The sequence below is a fragment of the Pinus tabuliformis genome, chromosome J (assembly GCF_031772625.1).
Source record: "Pinus tabuliformis cultivar Carrire ecotype Pingquan chromosome J, CPIR1, whole genome shotgun sequence".
Classification (NCBI taxonomy): Eukaryota; Viridiplantae; Streptophyta; class Pinopsida; order Pinales; family Pinaceae; genus Pinus; species Pinus tabuliformis.
The window spans coordinates 1,524,002,122-1,524,014,821 of record NC_142295.1 but is presented as its reverse complement, the minus strand read 5'-3'; the positions used below and the strand labels follow the sequence as shown (position 1 = coordinate 1,524,014,821).

The window sequence follows — 12,700 nt, the reverse complement described above, 5'->3', positions numbered from 1 at the left end:
GAAGTAAACCTGGACAGATACGTAAAACCTGAGCCGGCGTGAATGAGATCTGCGTTTTATGTTTGCAGGTGCCACGTGAGGAAAGATTTGCAGGAATGATTGACTCAAGATCTGCTGCCTGAATGAAATTGGAGGCTTCACGAAATATACACTTCGTTGTTCATTTGAACGCTGGGCATAATGAGCAAATGATTTGCCCAGTCAATGCCCAGACTTGTGGTCTCCAGCTCCCGACGGCGGAAAGAACAGCGTGTGGATACAAGCGTCTGCCGATTTGAAATGTTTAAATGAGTTGAAGGATTTTCGATCTGCCTTTGATAACTGGTGTCCACTGCATACCGACGAGATTTTGATAGCCACCTGAGCTTTTGAACAATCTACGCAGCAACAAATTACCTCACCATCTTTATTCTCTCAACTGTTCCCTTAAACCCCACACGTTTGAATCAGAACTTCATCAATCACTGCCGGCGGCTTGAAATGGATTTTGGTAATAATCTTTTATATGCCACAATGATGCCTTGTAATAACAGATATTCAACGACACAGGGCAGACACTAATCATTTGATAATGCTCAAATCAGTGAGGATCAAGGCAGGCGGGAAGTAAAAATGAACGAAGTATGCATGATTTCGTTAAGCCATCACTGAAAACCTCGCAGCTGCAATCACAAGAAAAGAAAACCCTGATTTAAAACTGTGTAAAGCAGAAATTTAAAACCCTAGATCAAAAAAATTGAAACCCTAAGACAGCTGATTAATTTACAAATTTGGCCCCTTAGCAGCCAGATTCATCAATAAGCACAGAAAATATTTAAAGAACAGAAATTTCAGATTGTCACTGTGAAAAACTTCAGAAAATCTCTCATGCAGATCAGAAAAATAAAACTGAATGATAGACCCAGGATCAAATCCAACTGGGCTCAGCAAAAAAAATGCTTGCGGGAGTTGGCTGGTTCAGCCGAGAACTTCCCCGAACGCCCACAAAATTTCCTTCAATGATGTTTTCTGCACAGCTCAAAACAACTGTCAATAAAGAGGGCAAAAATGCTGCTAGATCTCAGGAAGTAATGGAGATACCTGCCATTACTTCAGAAACCCTAACAGCACCCAAACCCCAGCAAGTGAACAAGATACCTGTGCTCACAATACTCTACAAAAAGCTATTATTAACGGCTGAAAATAACATATGCAGAAAATGAAACAATCTCACAGCATTTTAAGAGAGTAACACCAGCAAGATATGGACCCCAAAGTCTTCTTTTATTAACCAGAAACAGATTTACAATAGAGCTTCTTCAGTCTCAGACTCACAGATCGAATGATCTGAAATGACCACCTAAGACCCTATATAAAGGAAATGATCCCAACGGCTAGTTCGAATGATCCATGTAGAAATGATCTCGACCGTTGATGAGGATCAAGACATCTCTTGATCTCATCCGTCGATTTATTCACTTAAAATATTATTATTTTATTAGTTAGGGTTTTTGCTTTATTTTTTTAATTTTTTATTATTTTTTTATTTATTTCATTTTTTAAATTTTTAAATTTTTTATTATTTTTTTTATTTATTTCATTTTTTTAAATTTTTAATTTTCTTAAATTTTTTATTATTTATTATTTTATTTCATTTTTTAAATTTTTAAATTTCTTAATTTTTATTTATTTTATTATTTTATTTCATTTTTTAAATGGATCATCGAACTAAGCCTTCGGAAACATCACCTAGGACCTAGGACTTAGGACTCACGAGGGGATTTAAAACATTTTCAACCCTCAAGACACATTTCATGATGACTTTTTACAATTTACATCTCAAGGGGACAAACCCACTTAATACAGACCCTCACAAAACACCCAGTTCTGCGACACAACTATAATCTAGCAGATCAACACACTAGGATTCTCCTAAAGTTCTAATGACAAAATCCATCCCGGCTTTGGGGTCAGGTTTGAAGGAAAACTCTGCTGATCCATGGATCGGTGAGACGAAAAACCTTCCGGGATGTAGATTTCCACTAGAAAGTTAGGTCCACCTAGGCAATACACATACACGACTCATGTCTGCTAAGATTATTTACAATTCATACATGCAGACTGGGTTTACAATCAAAATGATCAAGCTGCTGATGACTGCAGGATGGCACGGAAACGCTGATCAGGTGCTGCCCCTTTTTGCAAAGAAAAGGGGGGTGTACTGCATGGGTAGTTGACCAGTAGTGGTCAACAGAAGTATACCTGGCTACTGGGGTGAAGGATTCTTCGTAGTCTATCCCTTCCTTCTGAACATACCCCTTAGCCACAAACCTGGCTTTGTATTTCTCCACATTGTCGTCTACAGCATATTTAACCTTGTAGATCCATCTCGAACCTACCACTGACTTGTCCTCTCCACCATAGCATCTACCCATACCTTATGTTTAATGACCTCCTGAAAACTAGAAGGTTCCCCACCCTGAGCTATTAGGGCTTAGTATCTGTCTGGTTGTCTTCGCTCCCTTTTATTATTCCTGGGTGCACCAATGAAGTCCTCTGCATCCCATAGAATCTGTCGGAGTTCCCGGCTCGTTCTTCCACTGGTAGTGGGCACATCTATCCGTTCTTGCTCTTCCTGAGATTCCTCCTACTTTGAAGCTTTGTCTTCAGGAGAATTTCTGGTACTAGTTTTTGCTGGTCGAAGTGGTTGGACCAACGAATCGTCTTTTGACTGTTCCTCGGAAGGCATTTCTCGGGATTTCCTGAAAGTTGTCCTCCATGAACTTTACATCCCGCCGAATTACTACCTTCCTATTCTGTGGAAGATAGATTCTATATGCCTTAGCATTGTCGCTATACCCCACAAGATATCCTTTCTCAACAGTTTGATCTAATTTCTTTCTCTTTTCTTCGGGTACGCGGCAATAGGCTAAACTCCCAAATATCCTGAAATGACTGACTTCAGGTGTTTTCTAGGTGAAGACCCTTTCCGGAGTGATTTTGCCCAATGCCCTGTGTGGAGTCCTGTTCTGGACATAACTGTCATGTTGCATGCTTCTGCCCACAGGAATTTTTCATATCCTGATCATACAACATTGCCCTAGTTGCTTCCACAATAGTCATGTTTTTCCTTTCTGCTACACCATTTTGCTTCGGATTGTAGGAAGTTGTCCACTCCCTTCTGATGCCTTATTTAGTCCAAAAATCCGTGAAGTCCTTGTCAACATACTCTCCACCATTGTCTGAGCGCAACACTTTTATATTCTTTCTTGTCAAATTCTCCACTAAAGCCTTGAACTCTTTGAATCGACCAAAAACCTCATCCTTGGTTTTTAGTAAGTAGATCCAAGTCTTCTTGGAATGGTCATCGATGAAGGTGACAAAGTATTCGGCGCCACTAAGAGCTTTTGTGGACATTGGTCTACAGATGTCTAAGTGTATCAATCCTAGCATACTCTTAGCTCTATTGTTACTTCTGGAAAATGTTGTTTTGGAATACTTGCCCAGAGCGCACCCTCTGCATACATCATCTCGTTTAGTACTTAGTTCTGAAACTCCCAATACTGTTTTCCTGAGAATTCTCAGAGCCACATGGTGTAAGTGTCCCATCCTCCTGTGCCATAGTTCATTCAAATCTTTGTCTCCATTGTTGCCTATCCATGCCATTGGTGATTCTAATTGTAATCTATACAACCTGTTACTTCTGATTCCAATCTGGGCCTTCCTTTTCCAACTCGGGTGTTTGACATATACTTTCTCCTTAATGAAGAAAATGTCATAGCCCTTGTTTTGAAGTTGAGATACAGAGAGTAAGTTCATCCCCAATCCTGGCACATGCAACGCATTGGTTGCTCGAAGCCGCTCTCCTGCTTTGGTTTGAAAGACTACAATATCTCTTCCTACTGGGGTACACTTTGCCTTATTTCCCATGGAGATCTGAAAATTCATTCTTTCTTCCTGATAATCTGAAAAACATTCTCGAATTCCTGTCATATGCCAAGAAGCTCCACTGCCTATATACCAAACCTCAGAGGAGGCAAAGTTTGCTAAGCAAGCAACTTCGTCTTCCAATCTAGAAGCTAACATAGAATAATCGTGATCCATGTCCCTTGTGCATTCTTCTGTAAATCTGCGTGAGTCCCTTTGAGTTGATGCCTCTGCATCATTCTCTTAACCCATAGTCGATTCTTCTCTCTTGTTGCCAGATCTCTGCTCTGATACCATGGGAGAATTTCTAAACTGAAATTCTACTGTAGCAACTGATTTATTTCACCTACTTATTCTTCACAATAAGTTATTTACGAAATCGCTTCAACAAATAGTAAAACAAATTCGACTGCAGTTATCACATAATTACACAAAGAAAATACATGCACAAGAACCAATCATATCAACACAGTTGTTTTTGGACAATTGTCCCCAGAAAAAACCCAATGCAAGAAAACCAGTGCAGCAATGAGGGTTTTCTTAATCTTCAGCAACAGTCGCTTTTACAAGGAATGATTTTACAGAGAAACTGAAAGAAAACACCTGAGACTTTCCCTTTGCAACTTTCTGACACTTTGGAGACACTTCTCCCACTCCTGTGTTACCTCTGTGTCACTCTATGTGGCTCAGCGTGGCTCTGAGTGGCTCCGCTTCCCTCTGCATCAACCTACGTGAGGGCTACATCTCTCCTCTGGACTACGTCTCTCTCTATGTTGTCCCTCACTATCCCTACGCCACCTCCTCCTCAATCACTGACTATTGTTGATGCCCTTCTCTTCCTCCACCCGGCAACTCTCCCTCTGAAATCGATCTCCTTCTCTTGAGAATCGATTTTCCTTGAGATACTGAGTATCTGTCGGTGTGTTTCCAAATGATTCTCAAGTCTTCTCATATACTTTTCCTATTGATGAATCAACGGCCGAGATTAAGTCCCTACTCAGCAGCTAAGATTAAAACAGATTTGATCCTCATCCCTTAGAAGCTTCTCACCCTTATCTTTATTAATACCCGTTAATATTTTTATTTTCCTAAGTTAGACTTAGCAACCCATTAGAAATATTAATTATTTTAATAACTCCTCATCTGGTGGAATTTCTCAAAACGATTTCTAGGTCTTGGAGATGTCATGTGCCTTAGCCTCTCCTCCAAATTTCAAGGCTAGAGCACATCCGATGCTACCAAAAATCAGCATTGATCATCAGAGATGTCATTGGTTTGCACTCCATCATGTCAAACCTCTTCAACATCTTGATCACATACTTCCCTTGACCCAGATAAATCTCATCAGGTCCTTGCCAGAGTTTTAGTCCCAAATAGTAATGCATCAGCCCCAGATCCTTCATGTCAAATTATGGTGCTAATTGCTTCTTAAATTCTTCAATTCGAACTTCTATACTTGTCAAGAAAAGATCATCTACATACAAAAGAATGATTACTAGTTCACCCTTCACAACCTTAATATAAAGGTTCAAATCAGCAGAACTCTTTCTGAAGCCTAACCACTGAGGTTATGTATCCACCCTAGCATACAATGCCCTTGGTGCTTGCTTGAGGACATATAATGCCTTCTTCAATCTGCAAACATATGCCTTTCTGTCTTTAACTTCAAATCCCAAGGGTTGTTCTATATAGGCTTCCTCATCAATTGTGCCTTTCAGAAATGCAGTCTTGACATCCATTTGGTGGATGTTCCATTCCATCGATGCTGCCAAAGAGACCAACAAACGTATAGTTGCATACCTTGTCATCGGAGCAAATGTCTCTCCATAGATGATTCCTTCAAGCTAGCCATAAATGTTGCCTTATACTTGTCAATACTTCCACCTGCTACATGTTTGATCTTATAGATCAATTTGGAAGTTACCACAGATTTGTCATCGGGCCTAGGCACGATCTCCCAAACTCCATTCTTCATTATAGATTGATATTCTTCATTCATGGTGTTATCACTCAGGTTGTTCCCAAAAGTTGTCCAATATGTTATCACTCAGGTTGTTCCTAAAAGTTGTAAGAAAGGGAATACGGCCGAGGTAACCACAGACCAATCTTTTGGATACAAATTCTAGCCAATCTGCATCCAGAGAGAGCCCTCTTTGGATGCAGATTGGCTAGAATTTGTATCCAAAAGATTGGTCTGTGGTTACCTCGGCCGTATTCCCTTTCTTACAACTTTTGGGAACAACCTGAGTGATAACACATGGCATCCTTCCATTCTTGATGATTGACAACTTCTTCAAAAGTAGATGGCTTTGCTTCTATTAGTTTTGTAATGTAGGTTGCATACCCATATCGTTTGGGCTTCTTGCTTTCCCTAAATGTGGCTCGAGTTGCTCCATGACCTTCTGCATCAGGTAGTGTTGATTTCAACCAATTAGGTCTCTTTCTTGATTCGAGGATTACCATAGGTTAAATAGGTTCACTGGGACCTTCATCTTCATGGTGAGATTCTTCTTCCCTGTCAACTTCTTCAAATATTGGAAGTTCTTCATTATCAAAGGCCATGGGAAGTTCCTTTGATTTCTTAAATGCAATAATTTCATCAAATATGACATCTTGACTGACTTCTATACAGTGTCCTTTTATGTAGATTGTATAGGCCTTCGAATCGCTACTGTAGCCAACAAATGTTCCTCTCATGCCTAATGGATCTAGCTTCTTTCTTTTGTCCTTCGATATATGAATATATACAGGACAACCAAATATTCAGAGATGATCTACAATTGGTTTCTTCCCAATGCATACTTCTTCCGAAGTTTTGTTATCTAGTGACCTATGGGAACTTCGATTTTGAATATATATAGTTGTCTTAGTGGCTTCTCCCCACAGAAATTTTAGTAGATGTTGATCATGGAACATGGCTTCTACACTTTCTTCAATGGATCGGTTCTTTCGTTCTGCAACTCCATTTTGTTTGAGATTGTATGGGACTATCAACTCCCTCTTAATCCCAGACTCCTTACAGAAAGTTATAATTTCCTTAGATGTATACTCTCCTCCATTATCGAACCTTGGTATCTTGATTTTCCTTTCTATAAGGTTCTCAACTTCAACTTTGAATTCTTGAAATTTTGTAAATACTTCTTCCTTGGATTTCATTAAGTAAACCCAAGTTTTCCTTGAATGATCATCTATAAATGCGACATAATATAGATGACCTCCAAGTGATTTAGGAGTCATAGGACCACAGACATCAGAATGAATAAGATCCAAGATTTCTTTTGACAGTGAAGCACTGCTTCTAAATAGTGTTTTGGTATTCTTACCCAATGCACATCCTTCGTGATCTTCTTTCAATTCGTGGACTCCTTCTACTATAGAACTTAGAGTTGGAAGGATTTTGAAATGAAGATGGCCAAATCTTCTATGCCAAAGTTCACATGGGCTGATTTCAATGTGAACCAAAACTTGTGCAAGAGGAGATATCAACCTGTAAAGTCTTCCTTCACAAATACCAATTACTCTAGCATTCTCTATGCTTGAGTTCTTACTCCATACTACAACTCTTCCATCAATGAAAGCTACTCTATCACCCTTATCTTCTAAACTTGAAATAGAAAGTAAGTTCTTATGCAAACCTGGAACAAATAGGATGTTGTTGAGATGAATGTTGCTTCCATTTTCTAGCTCTATAGAGGTTGATCCAATTCCTCTTACAGGATAGCTCTTATTATCTCCAAGTTCCACTGAGTAAGAAGATTTTCATTTTCAATAATGTCTTCAGTTGTTTGTGATGACCAATCATGTGTCTAGATGCACCACTATCGATTACCCAAATGTTCTCATCTTGGAATGTGCCAGTGAGTGTTGAGAAGAGTCCTTCATCCTTTATCTTGGTTACTTCCTTCTTTGCAGTGAATAGAAGATTCCATGCTTCCTTGATGCCTTTCTTGAGATGGCTTGCTACCTTTGAAAACTTCTTGAAGAGCTTCCTCAATGTAGTAAAGATCTTCATAACGCCGTTAGCCAACCTTAGCTCTGAAACCATGTTGAGAAATCTATAGGGCAATGATTATAGTGATTTATCTATACTTGATAACTACTTGCGATGTCTTTTTACTTATTAGCTTTGTTACTTATTATTATAGGTGTGTATCATCAAACAACTACCAAAAACAAGAAGAACAAGAACACAAAATATAGGCTGCAAACCAAGGCCAAAACCTCTCCACTTGAGAGGAAAACCTGCAAATCCCTTCTCTTACTTATAGATTCTTCAATTGACAAATTCGATGACCTTAAGACTGACTTCAGAACCCTCCAAGACCAAGACCCACCTCTCCAGATGATGTGCTAACCTTGATCCAGTCGAACCCAGTGAAATCTCTTCCAGTAACACTTCTTCGATCTCCAACTACAAAAATTTGGCCTCCACTGCAGATCTAAAATTTCGGCCCTCCCAGCGGTTGTTGCTACCACACGTGTGAGCTTTGATCTGCCTTCTGAGACTTCCTTTGACCTTCGCTTACATTTCCCTCAATTCTGGAGCTTGAGGATGACCCTTGGTGACCTTCGCTTGACCTACTTGCCTCATTTTCTCCAAGATTGAACTTGTAGATAAAAACCCTAGATCTGTGGCAAAAACCCTAGTTCTCCGTAGCACGTGTGAGAGAGAAATAGCCCAAATAAAGATCTTTGTGCTCTTCCTTCTTCGCTGCCTTCTTCTTCCTTCATCTTCGCTAGAGCGAGAGATGAGTGAATGTCTCAAGGACGACAAGTTCCCTCCTATATATAGGCTCTTCAAGGGGGGCAAGGCTCTTCCTTTTAGAGCTAACCTGACAAGTGCCAGGACGACTTGGTCTTGGAGGGTATCTGGACACTTTTTAAGACAAAAAGTTTACAAGTTACAATGTGCCTGATGGGGTCTTCATCTTAAGCCAATGACTATTTTGACTTCTTAACCTAGGACAAACCCTAGAAGCACACAATGGGTGCTTGACCTATAAAATAAAAGACCTTCAGCATGAAACCCATGCTCCAAAAATAATAATAATAATTTTCTTTCATTTTACACTTTACAAGAATCAAAAGTACATTTCATCTTTATGAAGACCGAGCCTAGTTACACATTTTTCAACACAAAGAGACACTATCAGAAACTTGATGTATGTACCAATGCTAAATGAGGTTGAAAAATGTAGTTGACGAGAAAAGCACATGTGGGTGTTGTTGTAGCTTGGGGTCTACCATGATTTCCTGGATGAGCCAGAAACGAAAGTCAGATTGATTTTAGTATTGCTGAGGTAGAGCAAATTGTTGCTAGCATGGCTAGTTGTGAGACAATGTGATTGAGAAATCTCTTTGGAGAGTTGTTTGAGCATGTGTTGGACATGACTGATATACTATGATAGTATGAGTGGGATCTAACTTTCAGAGAATCCTGTGTTTTATGACCGGTCCAGGCACATTGAGATTAGATATCACTATATCCGGGATATGGTGCAGAGAGGAGTTGTAAGACTCCATCACATTTCAACTAATGAGCAGATAGCTGATATACTTACCAAGACTTTGCCGAAAGGGAAGTTCTTTGTCTTCAGAGAGCAACTTGGACTGGTGAATGTGACCATTCCAGGAAGTGGTCAGGGATGATCGAGTACATTGAGATATGCTCTTCCCCCCTATTTAAGCTCCCAAGGAGAGGAATGGAGCCAAAGAGCTCTTGGGCTTGAGGGAACTCTGGACAATAGGATAGTTTGTGATCATTACCCCTTACGGTAAGTATGTATCTCACCTACTATCACTATAGGGTGTGTTTGATCCTTGCCACTTGTGGTAAGTGTATATCTCCCCCCTACTATCAAGTTAGGGATATTGCCAACCATTTGGCCAATGGGTGAGGAGACTTGAGTGTGTGTATGATCCTTACTTCTCATGTTAAGTGGTATCTCGCTCAAGTGATGGGATGCAAGTGTTCTACCACTTCATTCATGAGAATCAAGGTGGGAATATTGGCAGACAATAGGATAGTGTGTGATCCTTACCTCTCATGGTAAGTGGTACCTCGCCTATTGTCATTGGATTTAGGGTGGTAGATTGATCTCCCCTGTGATGATTCTTTTTCTTTAGATAGAGACATCATTGCTTACCTAATGATCAAAGAAGACAATTTAAGACGAGATGTGATGAGAGGAATGTCTTGTCGATGCAGCTGACATAAACGTCATGGAACATGACCTAGAGACTTGTAGGGTTTAGAGGATCTAATTGATCTCCCCTACCATCGGTTGTGGATTATTCTTCTTCTATGATACGACATGATATGAGATGAGACATGATGCAACAATGATGAGACATCCTAGACGAGACATATGATAAGGATGGGTAAATGCTAAAGAGCGATAACTAGGGCATCACAATTTAGCATCCTTGAAGGCAAAATTTAATAAGATTTTGAATCATATAGACTCCATAGCCCACGGGTAAGGCACTAATCCAAGATAAATTAGTGACCACCCTCATTTCTCTACTCTTTTTCACCTTTCAAAAAATTTTGGCCCTTCCCTAGACAGCCAACTAGGGTTGCCTACAAATTGCATTAGAGAGGAGCTCTTGCAAAATCGCTTGGAAAGGCTACTATGATAGTGTCTTCTCTAGTGCTCCTCCAAATTTTAGGCAATTCCTACAGTCGATTTGTAAGAAAACTCAAGCCCTAGTTGCATTCCTGGAAATCATCTTGAACATCTTAGTGAGAGATCTTCTCAAGGGTTTATGTGCATAGTATTCAATGGAATAAATCATTCAAAACCCTTTCCCTACACTACCTTGACCTAGTTGGCTCTTTGGAGGATCTCCTCCCATAGTTATTCATAAACCCTAGGTTACGTATGGTCCCATTCTAGGTTTCTCAAAAACAGTGAAAGCCTATTTAAAGGTATCTAATCATATAAATCTTCTTGAGACATCCTAATCATATTTAGAGCCTTGACCTTAGGCATTCTTGTCATTATTGAGTATCACTAACCCTAGGTCTAGGTCCCCTCATAGGTCTTTCTTGGAAATCCCTCAGCTTCTCTTAAGGCATTGAGCCCTAGTTGAGCCTCTCCTTGAATGGGCGTTGGAAATCACTTTATAACTTGTCATTGATCTCAACATTTTAGGTGATTTCCCTCATACTAAGACACCTCCCATCAGTGAAAGTACGTAAAGAGCAAGGGACATTGACTGAGGTGACAATGGGTCTTTGTCCCATTGTTATCATTTGGTCTAGTAGTTGTCCCTTAGGTACCCCTCATAGGACCTCTGTTGGATAGTGTGGCAACAGGTCTTTGGGGTTTGCATTACAATTTCAGTGGCTCGCTTTATTGGCTCAGATTACATTCAACAGTGGCTCGTATGACTCGTATTCATTTTCGTAGCTCGCTCAACGCTTCCATTACAGTGATTCTATGGCTTGGCTAATTTTTCCTGTGGCACGCTATATACTCTGAGATCGTTACAGTGACTCGTTCTTTATGACTCACACTTCATCACAGGTGGCTCACACCTCCCTGTGGCACGTTATGTACTTTGAGATTTGAGATTTTTACAATGACTCATTCTTTATGGCTCGCAATAGTTCACATATTAATCTTTGTGTATTGTGGCACGTATTATTTACTGTGTGGCTCGCATGATCTATCTATTTGTGGATCACACTGCATCTTCCTATGTGGCTCGTGGATTGCATCGCATCTCTATATGGTTCGAATAATATACAATGGCATCACCATGGTATTACTCTCATGGCATCGAAGTTTATAAAGTGGTATCTCTACATTGAATGTTATACAGTGTCATCACTTCATTGAATTTTATATAGTGGCTTCGCTTGACTCTGTGAAATCGTATTACGTCACTGTGGCTTGCCATCACAATGGCTCATATTACAATGGCTCTCTTTTGAGGCAACTTGTCTTAATTCTAAGAACTATATCTTTGTGGCTTGCATCATGATGGTTGGACAATGACCTTAACATGAGATAGTTATCTATGTACCAATGAGGTTGTTATCTATATCAAATACTGTGACAATGATCTTGATCTATATGACAAACCCTTGAGATGGCAGTAACCATATTACGACTATGATCTTTGATATAGAGCAGCAACCTTAGATAACAATGAGCTTGTTGCAGAGCCTTAAATGACAATAACCTAATTGCAGTGACTTTGATGACAGTGACCTTGTTACATATTAGTGACCTTATAACAATGATGGCAGAGTCTCGATGACAGCTACAATGATGTAGGGACAGGGGCAATGATGTATATTGTGTCCTATGACAGTGTGATATCCCTGCTACTGGATTGTCCTAAGAGTACTAATGTGTTGGATGTTGAAAGTCTGATGTTTCACGATATCTGTACGTTTTATCTCAGTTGAACATTTGATGAATATCTAATAGAAGAAGGGGGTTTTGCCCTGGTCTCTGACCTAAATCTTGGTGTCTTTATTATGTACTTCTCTTTTGTTATTCTTTACTGTTCCACTGCATTGTTGATGTTATTGTTCTCTCTACATAATTGCTAATGATGCTAAGATGTTATGGGGTGAATGTAATATGTAAATGATGAAAAAATTTGAAATGCTATCTTCAGCAGAGAACAATCTAGCCCTAAAAATTAACACTCATTTCCAATATTTAATTTCGTGAAGATTGTTGTAGTGAATTAATCATTATTTATCGTAATTTTCTGAAGACAAATAAACTACATAAGTTAGAAGAATAATATCCAGTTGTTGCAATCGCGGAAA

General features: G+C 39.6%; 1 protein-coding gene across 2 annotated transcripts in view; it reads right to left on the bottom strand.

The window, feature by feature from the left end:
* The window catches only part of LOC149233296 (ADP-ribosylation factor GTPase-activating protein AGD3-like), a 234,193-nt gene that overhangs the window by 104,791 nt on the left and 116,702 nt on the right, over nucleotides 1-12,700 (bottom strand). The window lies entirely within an intron of this gene.